We start from the raw sequence: 17,363 nt of genomic DNA, 5'->3' as shown, positions 1-17,363 counted from the left end.
AATATTCTTATTTGCCCAGGTAAAACCCTCACAAGGCCTTTGACATTTCACCCAAGCATCCTGAAACCTAAAATCATCAATAACCCCTCTTAAAATACTAGCTGAGCCATCTAATCTATCAGATACACTAAAACCCTCCCTCTTTTCCCCGGGCAATACACAATTAAAATCCCCTCCTAAAATAACTGACTCAGACCCCACTAAAAATAAACCTAAATTTTTAAATAACTCTTTTCTTTTCCCTTTTTCAGCAGAGGCATAAACATTTACACATTTAAAAACTGTATTATTAAAACAGAACTTAGCAAGTAAACATCGACCAGGACATATTTCTTCAATACTTAAAATTTTAAAATCAAAATTTTTAAATAAAATACCAACACCAACATTCTTATTTTCATTTCCACCAGACCATGCTGATGGACCCCATAACCAACCTTTTTCATAATCTTTATAATCACATTGACTTGGTATACAACATTCTTGTAACAAAATAATATCACAATCCATATTCCCAAGGAAATCGTACAGAGCATGACGCCTTGAAACATCTTTAATGCTCCGTACATTTAATGAACAAATTTTAAGATCCATGAGAATCACATAGAGATCATTCTCTCAGGACCCATCATATTACTATCATCTGATATAGAGCCCAACAGAGACTCAGGAGATCTGATCTCCAACATATCCTCCTCAAAACTGCTAACAGGAGAGATCCTACCAGGAGAAATAATATCCACTGACACATCTTCTTGCTCCACCACCATAGATTCTGACCCCGACTCACAATACAGAGTCCCGGGAACAAAGTCTGACCTCTTAAACCCCGACTCACCAACAAGAGTCTCAGGGAAGGAAGCCATTCCTTCATTTTTACTTGATCCTTGTTGAGCCATAAGATGATCTGAATCACAAACAAGAGTCTCAGGGAAGGAAGTAATAACTTCATCCCGACTTGATCCCTGTTGAGCTATAGGATAATCTGACTCACAAACAAGAGTCTCAGGGAAGGAAGTAATAACTTCATCTTGACACGATCCTTGCTGAGCTATAGGATGATCCGACTCACACACAAGAGTCTCAGACACAATATCCGCCAAGACATCAAAACGATTCTTCACTGGAACAACAATATCAGAACGAACCTCCCTTTTCTTGCCAATACCAGGAACCTTTGCTTCTTCCAAAGCTCTTTTCTGAGACTTTGGCCTTTTAACCACATCTTGACGCACATCAATAGAGGGCTGTTCAGACTTCTCAGGTGAAAGAGACGAAACAGAATGGCGTCTCATCTTTTCGGCAGCTTTTCTTGCCTCATATTGCTCCTTTGGAACCCATGCACCAACATCAGAAGTAGCACTCTTCCTTCTAACATAGCCAGATTTTAAGAGGTAAGCATCCCTTTCAGCATCCGACATTACAGGGGCATCACCATCTTTCTTCTCAGGAGCATTTTTCCCAGCTGAACGAAACTTAGAAGGACACTTGGCGTATATATGTCCACTTTCTCCGCATAGATCACATGTACGGTTAGTGCAATCTTTAGCATTATGTCCAAGCTGATTACAGAATCTGCAGAATAAATCTCCAGCACACTGGGCAGCATCATGGCCATACTTCTTACAATTCCGGCAAAACAGAGGCATATTATTGTAAAAAAGAAAACCCCTTTTATTGCCAATATTGAAAACTGGAGGTGGCCTTTGAAGACCCCCATAACCAAGAGGATCCGAGATAAAAGTCACACGAAATTTATGTTTCCCATTCCATATTCCAAATGAGTTGGTAACTTTTCCAACATACGAAACATCAGAACAAAATCTCATTAGGAAAGTATGGATATCTTCTTTGGGAACATGCGGACTATACATATGTACCGTAACAAGCCTGTTACGGACATCAAAAAGAGGAACAACAATAATCCCTCTAAATTCGGCATTCTCAAACTTAGTCTTGAAAACTTCATAATATTTCCCAGCAATAGCTTCAGACACAAAGGTGACATCATATGTGCCTCTCTTTGGGAAATCCTGTACACATAGAAGATCTCGTAGGCTCACTCCAAGTATTTTCATCAGGATAACACCAACGATAAACTTCAGATCTTTTTCCATACGAAATTCAGGCCGAACTTCAAAGCGTATTGTATCTGCACGATCCGTTGATGCAGCAGCAAAATGGACTTCAGGATCCGCCATGATAACGAAGCACCTGTCCCGTCCAGGACGCACAGAGATCCCAACTCGTTGCTTCAAGAAATGCCCACCACCCAATAGCAGCAAGTAGCTGAAGCCCAATTAAGGACGATACTACAAGGCCGAATGGCAGGGTTCTCTAAGCACCAAATAGCAAAGACCAGTAAAAAACTGATCTTCGCCAAAAGGCCGAGAAGCGATAACGCAACGCTCTTGTCTGGGACGCCGCACGCTCAGAGCACTCCCTCTGCCTCGGGGAGACAGGGCACTCACTCCAATGCTAACCACAAATCACACCATTGCAAATTCTAAAGCAGCAGCAAATAACAACACATGGCAGGCTGCTAGGCCAGGCAAAAAACACAACTAGATATAACCACAAAATAATATGCTTTAGGAGAAAAAGCAGCAGCGGCGACGACCAGGAACCTGCTGCTGCTGCTGCCTCCTGACTACTGGACAGAGAGCTGCTCTCCAATTTGCATGGCTCCGCCTCCTCCACCCTCCCCCGAAAACGGCCCCCCTCCTTCCCCCCGCCATCGTCGGAGCTACACTCCGCAGACACACAGAAAGGCGTGAAAGCCACCGGGCGGGGCTGGCAGATCAGGCTGATTGCACCTAGTAGCTGCTACTGCTACTGGATCTTGTGGGGGACTAGCTGCCTGCCTGTCTCACTCGCTAGCTAGCTAGCTAGCTAGCAGGCTCAAGTCTTTTTTTAAAAACTTCCCTGTCCAGGCACCAGGGGGGAGAAAGAAGCACAAAGACAACATTGACAGCTCCAAAGACTTTTATTGTCTGCCAAGAAGGAGTGATAGATAGATAGATAGATAGATAGATAGATAGATAGATAGATGAAAGAAAGAAAGAAAGAAAGAAAGAAAGAAAGACATAATTAGTAAACACATCCATAAATCAAGAAATGGACACATCTAAATACATACAAAATAAGGAACCACAGAAATAAATAAATAAATAAATAAATAAGTAAATGAATTTACACAGCAATACAGAGATTTGGGAAGAAAATGCTCATCAAATGAAGAATGAACAAAAAAGCATAGCAAACACGTCACCTCGCCAGGTTACAGCCGTTTCCTAGGCTTCTTAGGGACAGCAGACAAGGGGTTAACAAGAGTCCAAAAGAAAGCTGCGTGCACAGGATGGCAAAAAAGAAAGCAGGCAGGACAGATGCTTGCGGCTGAGGCTTTCGTCCAAAATGCTGCTGCTGCAGCAGTCATTTCGGCTTGTCGGCTTTTGCTTAGTTTGGGTTGATTCTGTTTTTGTCACACAGCAAAAGAGAGGGGCTGCACCGGTCCTGGAGGTACTGCAATACCAGGTCAATGCGTGGAGTGGACAGAGCAAGCTCTTCTTCCAATCTCCCTGTTTCAAAAATCCATTTAATATGTGGCACCAGATAGGGCGCGAGTATCAGATATAAACTGATAAGAACAGATTTTTTTTTTTAATTATTTTATTAGAAAAATAACATATTTACAAAAATAAAATAAAAGTTATCAGCAATACATTGACAAAATCAGAAACAAATAATAAACATAAATCCCCATCCCAAAAACAAAAAAAAAATTAACTATGCAAATAAACAAAAACAACTCCCTATAAAATAAATCAAGAACACCAATCTTTCCCATTTTTTGGTCTTCCAAATACCTTCAGAGTCCTCAAATCCCAACTTTCTCCTATCAAGAGAAAAATACAAATACAATTTACTACAAATCAAGTGAAAACAAGCATCTTCATTAATCTCCTCCTTCCTGAAAACAAAACATTCCTCATATCCCATAATGCCTTCCTTAACACAACAAGCAAGAAACCCACCACACACGCAAATGTGATTTATCCAAACCACACAACCCAAAAAGAAACCATATCAAAAGTAAACATTTTCAATCCAGTTAAACCAAAAATAATTTTCCCAAACTTCCTCAAACATTCCGAGCATACACACAACTCCACAAAACATGCACAATATTCTCACAATTACCACAATCCATCTCTAGGACACATATTAGACCTCACCAAACCTCTTTTATGCTGAAATTCTCTCGTCGGCAAACACCACATGTACAGCCATCCATGCTACATCCTTCTGCCTATTTACCAAGCCTTTTCACATTCACATTCTTCCATACCTGAGCACTCTGAACTTCTGATAAAACACCAAGCACATACACACTTTCCCTTTCATACAATACAGACATAACAGACTTACTTACACACCAAACATCACTAGATAAACCTCCCAAACCATATTTCCACACACACCAAGCCATCTTCAAATAAAACCAAGGACCTAACAAAACACTCAGGTCTACATTTATCACGTACACACAAATCCAAACGCCTTAGAACACCACCTGCAGCATATCTAGTCATACAACCTGCAATATTAACTTTCTTACTAATACAAACACTTAAACTAACAAACTTAACTAATAAAAACCTTTCAATTTCAGTCAAACCCTTACCACCATTTATACGCAACAACATCCACTTTCTCTCGACTCAACTTTTCCATACCAGATGACCAAAAAAACAGAAAAATCATTCTCACAATCTTCTGTAAACAACCATAAGGAGCCGGAAAAACACATCCAATGTACAACAAATATAGGAATCAAAACAGACTTAATCACAAGCACCTTACCTTCCAAACTCCAGACTACGCAAACGCCAAAAATCTATTTTCCTTTTCACCTTAACATATGCCAACATCCCAGCTTTCAAACCCTCTCAAATCATTATTAAATTGCACACCCAACACATCAATAGCCCCACTCTCTCAACAGACAAACCACATGAATCCAAATCAAACCCACTCACCAAAACCTTTCACTGCACATTTATCCCAATTAACCCTAAAACCACTTGCTAAACAAAAAACAATTAATATGAAATTTAAGTCTCTCTAAACCAACCAAACTTCTACAAAACCACAGCTAACATCATCCATATAACCCAAAACTTTCATACAACGCCCCCCCACTCACAGGTACAACCACACCTCTAATAAACTTATCACCCACCTAACATCTCAGCAATGGCTCAATAACACAAACAAAAAGAACAGGGGACAGAGGACAACCTTGACGCACACCCGATCTAATACAAACATTTCCAGTCAAAAAGCCATTTACCTGCACCTTACTCACAACACCATCATACAAACATTTAATCTGATTCAATAACTTCATTAGGAATTCCCACTTTCTCAAGAACACCAAACATAAAAGAATGAGCAACCCTATCATACGCTTTTTCAAATCAATCTTAGCAATCACAACTGGCTGCTTACATTCCATACTCAAACCATACCACATCTCTCAAACAACCCAAAACTTTCAGCAATCTGCCTACCAGGAACTGCACACACTTGTTCCTCACCAACAATCTTACCAATAACAACTCTCATTCTATCAGCCAAAACTTAGCAATCACCTTATAATCAACATTCAACAAAGAAATAGGTCTCCAATTCTTCAAATCACGCTTATCCCCTTTTTTTTATATAATAGCACAATCACCACTCTCCCTCATAGACACAGATAATTCATTCATCTCAAAAACATATACACAAACATCCAAAAAATCTTCACATATCATATCCCAAACCTTACAATAATAATCAACAGGCAAGCCATCCACTTCCTGGAGTTTACAATTTTTTCATACCAAACAACAACCTTCAGCAACTCATCCAAACTCAGATCATGTTCCAAAAGCGCACAATCATCCCTATTCAACATACAATCAATACCATCCAAACAATCATTATACAAATCTTTATCAACAACTTTCTCCCATAAAGATTCTCATAAAACTTACAAACAACATCCAAAACATCATCACTACCAACCACTTCATCACCAAAATCATTCAAAACAGAAACCATACCCTCCTTACCAGAAAATACTTTCTTAAAAAACAAACTCGTACACTTCTCATCCTTCTCACAAACATCCATTCTAGCTTGCATAACAATCTTACGCCCTTTCTCATCTAAACATTTCCTTAAAACCTCTTTCGCAGTATCCAACTCATCCTTTATATCCAAACCAAGATCTCTCAAATTCCTTAGATAATCTAATCTTTTCTGCCAACTATCATACTTCAACCTTTCATTCTTTACTTTCAAACAACCTTGTTTAATAAAGAAAAACTTAGTTTCAGCCTTCATCCATTCCCACCAATCCAAAACAGAGACAAAATCACATTTCTTCTTTTTCATCCAAGCATACTTCCTTTCATACCTCTTCATAATACATTTCATCTTCAAGCAAAATAACATTTCAACTTCCAAACACCTTTACCATAAACATACTTCACATCCAAAACCAACTCACATACAATACATACATGATCCGAAAAAGAAAAGGAATGAGTATTGTAAGTCTTAACAACAATATTCCTGGAAAGAAAGAAAAAATCAATACGTGACTTAATAAAACCTTTGTCACTAAAAAAAAGTAAAACCTTTTCCAGGATTATTAGAGACCCTGAAAGCATCCTGCAGACCAAAAATACGAATTAAATCAAAAAGATCTTTACCAGATTTATCTAAAGAACCCCCCAAACTTCCCTTCTCTATCACCTGGAGAAAGAACACAATTAAAATCCCCCACACAAAACAGTATAATCCCTCCCACCCAAAAAATAAACTCAGAGTAGCAAAAACCTGCACACGCTCCGCTTTCTTTGCTGGAGCATACACATTAATAACCCTAACAACAACCCCCCCCCAAATTAAAAAATAACCAACAAAGCCCTCCCCCCTAACAATATGCTCCACCCCTAAGAATTTTAAACCCATCACCTACAAAAACATATACCAATCCCCCCATTCTTATCTACAGAAAAAGACCAAAAAGATTTGCCCAGAGACCATTCGGCTTCTTTAAAAGGAGATGTTAAACAGCATTCCTGTAAACAAAAAAACGTTAGCACATATAAGAGACAAAAGATGAAATATACATGCTCTACGTGAACAGAACAAATGTTACGAACATTAATAGAGGCAAATTTAAGAGACATGGGAAAAAAAAGGTTATAAACAACAAAAAAACCAAGAAAAACATTAAGGAGACTGATCCCCAGATTTTTTACACCTCTACCTCTACCAACCGGGGGTTTTTTCTTAGTGGATGTGGATAAAACAGAGGCAGATTCTGGAACAAAAGGATCCCTAGATTTACCATCAGGACCTATAATAGGGCCAAAATCTCTAGTCAATTTACAAGGTTTTTTAGGATCAGAACCAGAAACCATTTCAGTCGTTTTAACAAAAGACTTAAGAGCTTCTTTACCCAGGAAAGCCTCCTCACATAAAGAAGAAGAGTCTGACACAATACCAAGAGACTCCGCATCACCAACAGAATCAGAGGAACTTGAGAGATCTTCAGACAAAGAACGCTTCATACTGCATTCAGGATCCACATCCATCTCACCCATAACTGGATCAGGTACATCAGAAACCTCAGACTCAGCAACAATAGACACACCAGGAGAAGATTCCACAACTTCAGAAGAAAATGGCACAGGCTCAACAGGAACATCGGGAACAACAGACTCCTTAGGAACATCTTCATCCTGAAGCATCTGCACCTCTCTCAACTCATCATTCAGAATAGCATGACCACGAAGAGCAGCAGCATAAGATCTTTTCTCCATTTTATACTGAGGACACTGACGTGCAAAATGATCATGTGAGCCACATAAATTACAAGCATGACCTTGTGGACAATTTGCAGAAGTATGATCTTTCTCACCACAAGTGCGACATCCCACATCAACATCACATTCTTCTTTCCGATGACCAAACTTTCAACACTTCCTGCAGAAACGTGGCATTTCAGGATAAAATAAATATCCACGTTGACCAAAAATATTAAAAGCCTGGGGAGGATGTGAAATAATGATACCATTTGCATCACGAAGAAACTCCACCCAAAAACGTCTATGGCCATTGAAGGTACCAAAAGGATTAGTCATATGCTCAGCCAAGCTCACACTAGAACAGAACTGCTTCAACCAGGCATAAATCTGAGCATCGTCCACAAAAGGATTGTACATGTGAACAATAATTGGTGTCCTAGTAGATACAGGAACACTACAGTGGAAAGACATACCTTTCAAGTCAGGATGGTCCTTAGCATCCATAGCACGCTGATAACACATAGATGTAAAAGCCTCCATGGTAAACGACACATCATAAGCTCCTTTCATGTAGGGCTGAACACAAAAGAAACTTTTTTTCTGCGTTCCCAGAATTTTCTCCATCACCACAGTCTGGACAAATAACAGCTCTCCAATCTGCTTCTGTTGCTCATTTAAGAACAGCCGAACTGTCTACTTGAAATTAGGAGCAGTATTCTCCGCCATCGCATCTCACAGCAAATGTAAAACTCCTCCAGATCAAAAGAAACTCCACAAGGAATGCCGAAACCCCCAATAGCAGCAGGTACCCAACCCACTAGGGAAGAGCACCAGGCCGAGGGCGGGGTCTTGTGAGTAGACCAATTGACTAGATACTTGATCTAGCCAAAAGGCCGAGAAGCGATAACGCAACGCTCTTGTCTGGGACGCCGCACGCTCAGAGCACTCCCTCTGCCTCGGGGAGACAGGGCACTCCAATGCTGACCACAAATCACACCATTGGAAATTCAAAAGCTGCAGCAACAACCAACAACAATACATGGCAGGCTGCTAGGCCACACAAAAAAACACCACTACTGGCCAGGGATAACAGAAAACATTCTGCTTTATGAGAAAAACAGCAGCGGCGACCAGGAACCTGCTGCTGTCTCCTGACTACTGGACAGAGAGCTGCTCTCCAATTTGCATGGCTCCGCCTCCTCCACCCTCCTCCACCCTCCCCCGAAAATGGCCCCCCTCCTTCCCCCCGCCATCGTCGGAGCTGCACTCCTGAGGGAGACAGAAAGGCGTGAAAGCCACCGGGCTGGCTGATCAGGCTGATTGCACCTAGTAGCTGCTGCTGCTACTACTGGATCTTGTGGGCCTAGCTGCCTGCCTGTCTAGCTCGATAGCTAGCTAGCTAGCAGGCTCAACTTTTTTTTTTTCAACTTCCCTGTCCAGGCACCAGGTGGAGAAAGCAGCACACATACAACATTGACAGCTCGAAAGACTTTTATTGTCTGCCAAGAAGGAGTGATAGATAGATAGAAAGAAAGAAAGAAAGAAAGAAAGAAAGAAAATAGTTATTAAACACATCAATAAATCAAGCAATGGACACATCAAAATACAAACAAAATGAGGAAACGCATAAATAAATAAATAAATAAACAAACAAATAAATAAATAGATGAATTTACACAGCAATACAGAGATTTGGGAAGAAATGCTCATCAAATGAAGAATGAACAAAAAAGCATAGCAAACACGTCGCCTCGCCAGGTTACAGCCGTTTCCTAGGCTTCTTAGGGACAGCAGACAAGGGGTTAACAAAAGTCCAAAAGAAAGCTGCGCGCACAGGTTGGCAAAAAAGAAAGCAGGCAGGACGGATGCTTGCGGCTGAGGCTTTCATCCGAAATACTGCTGCAGCAGCAGCAGCTCATTTCGGCTTGCCGGCTTTTGCTTTGTTTGGGTTGATTCTGTTTTTGTCACACAGCAAAAGAGAGGGGGTGCACCGGTCCTGGAGGTACTGCAATACCAGGTCAATGCGTGGAGTGGACAGAGCAAGCTCTTCTTCCATCTCCCTGTTTCAAAAATCCATTTAATATATGGCACCCAGATAGGGCGCGTATCAGATATTAAACTGATAAGAACAGATTTTTTTTTTTTTTTTCTTTTTTTCCACTCAGTCATGAGCCTGAGACCTTAGAACTTGGATTTATTTGGATTGGATTAAAACGCATCACCGGAACCTTCAAATCCATAAAGTTCTGCTCAATCACATCATAGTGGATATAAAATGTGCCTTCAATAAATATATTGGATGTAAAACCATTTAGTGCATAAAAAACCACCCATAAAAAGAAAATAAAAATAAGATACTAAATCTAACCCTATATTATCCCTAATAAACCAACACTCAAAAAAAATATCCCTCACTTCACTAACCCACTACATATCCCTAAAATCTATCCTAGCAAATACTGTCCCTCAAACCTGACCCTAAAAGAAACAGAAAAGAAACTGAAAACCTATAAAAAAACCTTAAACAAAATCCTCAAAACTCACCCTCCCTTCACCACACCCAACTAACTATCCCTACAAATTGCCCCTATAACTTACCCTACCAACTGTCCCTTACAAAGAAAAGAAGAAGAAAAAGGAAAGAAACTTAAAAAACAGCTTTGTTCCATAAATAAAATCCCCATTTGCGTTTTGCACTTTTTTCATCCATGGTTTTACAATCTCCCAAAAAATAAATATGAATTAAGCTAAGAGCGTACTGTATGCAATGTCATGATAAAATAGTTTCGTGTTTAAAAAGTAAAAGATTCCTTGCCAACCAAAGGGCTTCTTTAAAACAATTTAAAATTAACCAATTATATAAAAAACTTTTCTTTGTCTATGCATAGCAGCCTTCCATATAAAAATAGCCTCTTCATTAAAACTTTAAGACCCCCTACCCACATTAAAAGGGGACGCACCTTCTTCCACACCTCCTGCGCAAAAGCACAAGACCAAGAAACGTGTAGCACATCCTCATCGTCATAGCATTCTGACGAGGGCACTTGGCTCTGGCCACCAAGCCCCTTCCATGCTGAAAAGCCCGGGTGGGAAGACAACCAGAAACAATTCCCGAAGCCAAATCTTTTTGTGCGTTGCTTAACATTTTATTAGATACATTCTTCCAAATTAAAAGAGAAATTTCATCGGAAAAAACGTAAAACTGTAGAGACCAGCTCACCAGATTTAAAAACATTTAAAAGCTTCTTATGGTCTTGTAAAATATCTACAGTAAAACTTTGTAACTTAAAATCTCTAATAATTTTATCTAAAATCATAAAATGTTTGGGTAAATTAAAAGCATGAGGTCTGTTTAATAAAAAAGGAAACCAATTATATTTTTTAAAAACAAAACCAACAGAGTATTTTAAAAAGAGGCCAGCCATACAATCATCATCCCGAAGAGCTATCTTTATATTAAAAGCAAGGAATTTAAAACTGAGAAACATATTAATATCAAGGGCATTTTTCCCACCATGTGCATGTAATTTTTGTAACTCTGTTCTCTTATGTCGTTCCATCTTAGCCCCCCAGATAAAAACAAAACACTCCCTAACTATTCGTCTTATCCATAAAACTGGGGGAAATAAAACCAAGGCTGTATATAAAAGAACTGGTAAAATAACTTGCTTTATAATTAAAATCTTCCCCTCCAGAGTTAATTTCCTAAAACCCCATAAACCAAATTTCTTTTTAACTCTAGCTAAAATAATCTCCCAATTAAAATCATACTTCATATTCTGAGTAAAATGGATTCCTAAAATCTTAATTTTGTCTCTCACAACATTTATATCCACATCTAACAAACTATCCCACCTTCCATACAACATACACTCTGATTTCTCAAGATTCACCTTACACCCAGAAGCCTCACAAAACCACTGAACAGTTCTGATTGCACGCTTTATAGACACCGGATCCGTACATAACACAGTCACATCATCCATATAAGCTAACACTTTCACCTGACACCCATTCCCACGAGGTACACACACACCTCGAATCAACTTATCCTTCCTTAACGCACACAACAATGGCTCCATACAACAAATAAACAAAATAGGGGAAAGGGGACATCCTTGCTTCACACCTGATCTTACTTTCACACCTTCAGTCAAAAACCCATTCACAGACACAGCACTCTCACACCCATCATACACACTTCTAATCTGCCTACATATCTTATCTGGGAATCCTAACTTCTTTAAAACATCAAATAAAAACTTATGGGATATTCTATCGAAAGCTTTTTCAAAATCAATAGTTAAAAGCGCTAAACTCTGATCTCTATCCAAGCAATAAAAAACCGAATCTCTAAGTGTACATAAAAGCTCTGTTATGCTTCTCCCAGCACCGCACAGCACTGGCAGGGAGCAATAACCTTGGATATAACAGTCCTAATACGTGAGGCTAAAAGCTTAGTAAAAATCTTATAATCGTAATTCAGCAATGTGATGGGACGCCAATTCTTTACTTTGTCTTTATCCCCCTTTTTGTACAACAAAGTAACCACCCCCTGCGTCCAAGATTTAGGTAAAAAATTAAAATCACCATATTTCTGAATTAAAAAAATAAAATCTTTCTTTAAAATATCCCAAAAAGTCACATAAAATTCTATTGGCAGCCCATCATTCCCCGGGGTCTTGCCATTTTTAAAACTCTTAACAGCATTTAAAATCTCCTCACTAGTAAAATCCTGGGCTAAAAAACTTTGGTCATCAATATTAAAAGAAAAATCTAAAAGGTTTAAAAAATGTTTTTCTAAAGAACGGTCTAAAACTTTAGGAGAAAATAAATAATCATAAAAATCAAAAACAACCTTTTTAATATTTAAAAATCCCAGTTTCCCCTTCTAAAACCTCAATAAAACTCTTATTACTGGCAAGTTTTTTAAAAAAGAAACGGGAACACTTTTCATCTTCTTCTAAAACCTGAACTTTAGAATTAAATAAATAAATAAACAAACAAATAAATAAATAGATGAATTTACACAGCAATACAGAGATTTGGGAAGAAATGCTCATCAAATGAAGAATGAACAAAAAAGCATAGCAAACACGTCGCCTCGCCAGGTTACAGCCGTTTCCTAGGCTTCTTAGGGACAGCAGACAAGGGGTTAACAAGAGTCCAAAAGAAAGCTGCGCGCACAGGTTGGCAAAAAAGAAAGCAGGCAGGACGGATGCTTGCGGCTGAGGCTTTCATCCGAAATACTGCTGCAGCAGCAGCAGCTCATTTCGGCTTGCCGGCTTTTGCTTTGTTTGGGTTGATTCTGTTTTTGTCACACAGCAAAAGAGAGGGGTGCACCGGTCCTGGAGGTACTGCAATACCAGGTCAATGCGTGGAGTGGACAGAGCAAGCTCTTCTTCCATCTCCCTGTTTCAAAAATCCATTTAATATATGGCACCCAGATAGGGCGCGTATCAGATATTAAACTGATAAGAACAGATTTTTTTTTTTTTTTTTTTTTTTTTTTCCACTCAGTCATGAGCCTGAGACCTTAGAACTTGGATTTTTTTGGATTGGATTGGATTAAAACGCATCACCGGAACCTTCAAATCCATAAAGTTCTGCTCAATCACATCATAGTGGATATAAATGTGCCTTCAATAAATATATTGGATGTAAAACCATTCAGTGCATAAATCCACCCATAAAAAGAAAATAAAAATAAGATACTAAATCTAACCCTATATTATCCCTAATAAACCAACACTCAAAAAACTATCCCTCACTTCACCAACCCAGTACATATCCCTAAAATCTATCCTAGCAAATACTGTCCCTCAAAACTGACCCTAAAAGAAACAGAAAAGAAACTGAAAACCTATAAAAAACCTTAAACAAAACCCTCAAACCTCACCCTCCCTTCACCACACCCAACTAACTATCCCTACAAACTGTCCCTATAACTTACCCTATCAACTGTCCCTTACAAAGGAAAGAAGAAGAAAAAGGAAAGAAACCTAAAAAACAGCTTTGTTCCATAAATAAAATCCCCATTTACGTTTTGCACTTTTTTCATCCATGGTTTTACAATCTCTTAAAAAATAAATATGAATTAAGCTAAGAGCGTACTGTATGCAATGTCGTGGTAAAATAGTTTCGTGTTTAAAAAGTAAAAGATTCCTTGCCAGCCAAAGGGCTTCTTTAAAACAATTTAAAATTAACCAATTATATAAAAACTTTTCTTCGTCTATGCATAGCAGCCTTCCATATAAAATAGCCTCTTCATTTAAAACTTTAAGACCCCCTACCCACATTAAAAGGGGACGCACCTTCTTCCACACCTCCTGCGCAAAAGCACAAGACCAAAAAACGTGTAACACATCCTCATCGTCATAGCATTCTGGACGAGGGCACTTGGCTCTGGCCACCAAGCCCCTTCTATGCTGAAAAGCCCGGGTGGGAAGGCAACCAGCAACAATTCCCCAAGCCAAATCTTTTTGTGCATTGCTTAACATTTTATTAGATACATTCTTCCAAATTAAAAGAGAAATTTCATCTGAAAAACGTAAAACTGTAGAGACCAGCTCACCAGATTTAAAAACATTTAAAAGCTTCTTATGGTCTTGTAAAATATCTACAGTAAAACTTTGTAACTTAAAATCTCTAATAATTTTATCTAAAATCATAAAATGTTTGGGTAAATTAAAAGCATGAGGTCTGTTTAATGAAAAAGGAAACCAATTATATTTTTTAAAAACAAAACCAACAGAGTATTTTAAAAAGAGGCCAGCCATACAATCATCATCCCGAAGAGCTATCTTTATATTAAAAGCAAGGAATTTAAAACTGAGAAACATATTAATATCAAGGGCATTTTTCCCACCATGTGCATGTAATTTTTGTAACTCTGTTCTCTTATGTCGCTCCATCTTAGCCCCCCAGATAAAAATAAAACACTCCCTAACTATTCGTCTTATCCATAAAACTGGGGGAAATAAAACCAAGGCTGTATATAAAAGAACTGGTAAAATAACTTGTTTAATAATTAAAATCTTCCCCTCTAGAGTTAATTTCCTAAAACCCCATAAACCAAATTTCTTTTTAACTCTAGCTAAAATAATCTCCCAATTAAAATCATACTTCATATTCTGAGTAAAATGGATTCCTAAAATCTTAATTTTATCTCTCACAACATTTATATCCACATCTAACAAACTACCCCACCTTCCATACAACATACACTCTGATTTCTCAAGATTCACCTTACACCCAGAAGCCTCACAAAACCACTGAACAGTTCTAATTGCACGCTTTATAGACACAGGATCCGTACATAACACAGTCACATCATCCATATAAGCTAACACTTTCACCTGACACCCATTCCCACCAGGTACACACACACCTCTAATCACCTTATCCTTCCTTAACGCACACAACAATGGCTCCATACAACAAATAAACAAAATAGGGGAAAGGGGACATCCTTGCCTCACACCTGATCTCACTTTCACACCTTCAGTCAAAAACCCATTCACAGACACAGCACTCTCACACTCATCATACACACTTCTAATCTGCCTACATATCTTATCTGGGAATCCTAACTTCTTTAAAACATCAAATAAAAACTTATGGGATATTCTATCGAAAGCTTTTTCAAAATCAATAGTTAAAAGCGCTAAACTCTGATCTCTATCCAAGCAATAAAAAACCGAATCTCTAAGTGTACATAAAAGTTCTGTTATGCTTCTCCCAGGCACCGCACAGCACTGGCAGGGAGCAATAACCTTGGATATAACAGTCCTAATACGTGAGGCTAAAAGCTTAGTAAAAATCTTATAATCGCAATTCAGCAATGTGATGGGACGCCAATTCTTTACTTTGTCTTTATCCCCCTTTTTGTACAACAAAGTAACCACCCCCTGCGTCCAAGATTTAGGTAAAAAATTAAAATCACCACATTTCTGAATTAAAAAAACAAAATCTTTCTTTAAAATATCCCAAAAAGTCACATAAAATTCTATTGGCAACCCATCATTCCCCGGGGTCTTGCCATTTTTAAAACTCTTAACAGCATTAAAAATCTCCTCACTAGTAAAATCCTGGGCTAAAAAACTTTGGTCATCAATATTAAAAGAAGAATCTAAAAGGTTTAAAAAATGTTTTTCTAAAGAACGGTCTAAAACTTTAGGAGAAAATAAATTATCATAAAAATCAAAAACAACCTTTTTAAGATTTAAAATCCCAGTTTCCCCTTCTAAAACCTCAATAAAACTCTTATTACTGGCAAGTTTTTTAAAAAAGAAACGGGAACACTTTTCATCTTCTTCTAAAACCTGAACTTTAGAATTAAAAATTATTTGTTTTGCTTTATCTTCTAAAACCTTTTTTATTTCTCCCTTAACCCTAATAATATCCTCTTCTACTTCACACCCAAAATTCCTAGCTTGATATAAAGCATTTAAACGAAATTGTAAAACCGAATAAAACTCTCTTTTTTCTTTAGCTTTCCTTTTGCCAGCATTTATAAAAAACCTACGAATTTTAGCTTTAGCTGTATCCCACCACCCCACAATATCATTATCACCCCTAGTAAAACTTAATCTCTCATAAAACTTAATAAAATCATCACATACACGTTTATCTGTTAAAAGAGAGGTGTTTAATTTCCAATATGTTGAAGTACATTTCTTTTCACCAGGTAAATCACAAATACATTCAACAATCTTATGATCTGATAAAACATTCTCACATAACTGACAATCCAACACCTTAAAAGCCTTTGATAAAAAAATAAAATCAATCCGGGACTTAACACGAGCGTTACCCCACGTAAAACCGTCACCCACACTACCACTCACCTTCCATACATCCTGCAAAAACAAATCCTCGACCATCCCTTTCAGAGCACTCGCAGAACCATCCAGACCAGCACACATACCCAAACTCTCTCTTTTCTCACCAGGCCACACACAGTTAAAATCCCCACCTAAAATCAAAGGCTCATTGCCAGCTAAAAACAACCCTAAAATACCAAAAAACTCCAGCCTCTCCCTCTTAACAGTAGGGGCATAAACATTAATACACTTGAAGCTAAAATTATAAAAACTGACATAAATAACTAAAATCCTACCCGGTACAACTTCCTCTACCCGATTAATAATAAAATCATTACTACCAAATAAAATGCCCACTCCAACACACTTGTTCTCATTTCCTCCTGACCAAACTGAGGGGCCTCTATCCCAACCTTTTTGTAATGATTCTACATTAAAATGAGTATCGATAGCACATTCTTGTAAAAATAAAATATCATTAAAACGCAACTTCAAAAAATCATACAGAGCGGTCCTCCGAGGAAGACTCTTAAGGCTCCGTACATTTAAAGATGCCACACGGAGCATCTATAGAAAGTGAACGGTCTCAGCTATTTAGAATACTTCCTAGACACATGCAGGCCCTGACCCTCTGACAAGCAGTCACTGAGTGCAGGGCTCTGTCCACTTT

At 38.3% G+C, this 17,363-nt stretch overlaps 2 non-coding genes and 1 pseudogene across 2 annotated transcripts; all 3 read right to left on the bottom strand.

Moving 5' to 3' along the window:
- Positions 1-3,497: 3,497 nt before the first annotated feature.
- Positions 3,498-3,713, bottom strand: LOC128655058 (uncharacterized; annotated as a pseudogene).
- A 6,135-nt stretch (positions 3,714-9,848) lies between these two features.
- On the bottom strand, positions 9,849-10,037 carry LOC128655026 (U2 spliceosomal RNA). The gene has a single exon (XR_008401621.1). It is a non-coding gene; the product is annotated as a U2 spliceosomal RNA (small nuclear RNA).
- Positions 10,038-13,200: 3,163 nt separating this feature from the next.
- Positions 13,201-13,392, bottom strand: LOC128655031 (U2 spliceosomal RNA). Its single transcript, XR_008401624.1, has one exon. It is a non-coding gene; the product is annotated as a U2 spliceosomal RNA (small nuclear RNA).
- Between the last annotated feature and the right edge of the window lie 3,971 nt (positions 13,393-17,363).

The sequence above is a fragment of the Bombina bombina genome, chromosome 3, assembly GCF_027579735.1.
Source record: "Bombina bombina isolate aBomBom1 chromosome 3, aBomBom1.pri, whole genome shotgun sequence".
Classification (NCBI taxonomy): domain Eukaryota; kingdom Metazoa; phylum Chordata; class Amphibia; order Anura; family Bombinatoridae; genus Bombina; species Bombina bombina.
The sequence above is the reverse complement of the archived record's forward strand: the minus strand, read 5'-3'. Positions and strand labels throughout refer to the sequence as shown.